This window comes from Lactuca saligna, chromosome 4 (genome assembly GCF_052625555.1).
Source record: "Lactuca saligna cultivar CGN05327 chromosome 4, ASM5262555v1, whole genome shotgun sequence".
In the NCBI taxonomy this organism is placed as follows: Eukaryota; Viridiplantae; Streptophyta; class Magnoliopsida; order Asterales; family Asteraceae; genus Lactuca; species Lactuca saligna.
Genome location: NC_136420.1, coordinates 81,704,913 through 81,707,430, shown reverse-complemented (window position 1 = coordinate 81,707,430; position 2,518 = coordinate 81,704,913).

The window sequence follows — 2,518 nt, the reverse complement described above, 5'->3', positions numbered from 1 at the left end:
TGAAGTCTATCAGATGGACGTTAACTGTGCCTTTCTCAATGATGAACTTGAAGAAACTGTGTATGTTGAGCAACCGCCAGGCTTCGTGAACGAGAAGTATCCAGATCATTGCTACATACTTGACAAAATGGTATATGGCCTAAAGCAGGCTCCTAGAGCATGGTATGAGACTCTAAATCGATTATTAAAAATGTCTAAATTCAAACAAGGTTCGGTTGACCCAACCTTCTTTTGAAAGAGAGAAGGTAACCACCTTATGATAGTCCAAATTTATGTTGATGATATCATCTTCGGCTCTATGAATCCCAGCTTAACAGCTGAATTCAAGAAGTTGATGGAAACTAAATTTGAGATGAGCTCAATGGGTCCAATTAACTTTTTCCTTGGCTTAAACATTAGACAGGGACCCGAAGGCATTTTTATCAATCAGGAGGCATACACCAAGACACTGTTAGCTAAGTTTAGTATGATGGGAGACTCCAAAGTTAAGGTTCCAATGGATTTTGGGACGAAGCTTACACCCTTACTGGAGAAGCCAGCCGCTGACATAACGCTCTATCATCAAATGATTGGGTCTCTAATGTATCTCACAGCTAGTAGACATGAAATCATGTTTTCAGTATGTTATTGTGCCAGATTTCAAGCTAAACCACGTGAACCTCATTTGCAAGCTGTGAAAAATATCTTTCGCTATCTGAAGCGAACCTCCTCTCTCGATCTATGGTATCCATCTAACTCAGGATTCTTTATCCAAGCATTCTCAGATGCTGACTTAGGTGGTTGTGGATTAGATCGTAAAAGCACCACTAGAGGATGCCAATTTCTTGATGGTAAATTGGTTAGTTGGCAATCAAAGAAACAAACTTGTGTTTCTCTCTTCACTACAAAAGCTGAATACATCGCTGCAGCATCATGCACATCTCAAGTTGTATGGATACAAAGTCAGCTCAGAGACTATGGGCTGAATATGAAGAAAATCCTGCTACATTGCGACTATGAAAGTGCAATTAGGATTTGTCACAACCCTGTGCAACATTCGAAGACTAAACATATCGCATTGAGGTATCACTTTATCAAGGATCATGTGGAAGATGGCAGTGTGGAAATTCATTTCATTAGGACGACTGATCAACTTGCCGACATATTCACTAAGGCGTTACCTGAAGTAAGCTTCAACAAGATTTTGCAAGGCTTAGGAATGATGGAAGCAGAATCAGTACCAAAATCACCTTCGCTTCAATAAAGGTACAAAGCAAAATAGAGCGAACCGAAATGAACCGAATGTTCGGTCTATTTCGGGTTCGGCTCGACTAAGAACCAAAATGAACTGAACGTTCGATCTATCTCGGGTTCGGTCCTTCTGAACTTGTTCGCTTCTTTTTCTTCTCAATGCATTTTTATTCTATGTACACTCTTTTAAACATTTCCTTTTACATTCATAAAACCCAAAAATATTTTTCTTTTCTGTTCAAATAAATAATTTTCTCAAGATACAAAAATATTTTTTCGTTTTCATTTAACAATTTCTTTTGCATAAGTGTTACTCTTGGTGATGAAGATCCAGAAGGTATAATCTCTTTTCTACACACTTTCTATGTGTCCCTAGAAGCATGCTACTGGATGTTGACTAAAGCCTCGACAGATTTTGAGTGAAGCCTTAATAACATGATACATACAAATCATGTTTTCACAAGCTAGGTTGCTATATTGACTTTAATCATGAGCTACCTTACTCTACTCCTATTGAGCTTAGAGTTTTCTGCTTTGTCTTTCTTTTATATCAGAGGTACATTTGTTTCTTATACCACCTCCATCATTTTTCTCCATTTTACTTCATCTCACCAATATAACCCTTGAGACTCTCAACATTTACCACTGAGGTTTATGGTTATACAAAATCTGTGTTAATGATCTTAGTTTCGTGTCACTATGTACTAAGTGAAACCCACCATTCAATACCATTAATGAATTGACGGTACATGAATCATATGAAATCTCTTTTTATTTTGAGTGATTCTTTTAAAAATTTATATTACTAAGAATTTTTCTACCACAAGGATCCAGTTAATTTTTTTTTGGGATTTCTCACCTATCCAACAGTCAATACAAATCTTCCCTACCTACTTGTTCAACAGATCAAATTGATCTCACAAGTACTTCGTTCATTTTCGGTCTTATATCAAGTATCGAAATCATGAATTGAAGCTATAGCCACCCTTTATAAGCTTTACTTAAAAAGATGCCTTTCAATACTTCTTCACAAGTACTTGATCGTTATTTAATGGGAAGCCACACAAGCACTTTAAAGTCTCTCTTGACTTTGAAGGAAGAGATTCGTGCCAAGAATCAGTTGCTTTATGTCTTTTTAAGACATCACAAATTATCACAAAAAGTTTGCTTTATTTCTTAATCTTTTACACTCTTTGCACGAAATTTTTTGATTTTCCAAAATCTGGTTCTATTAATGATGCTCTAATTGTTCTAGCTTCGTTTCTTCAAGAATTACAATGCTCACTAA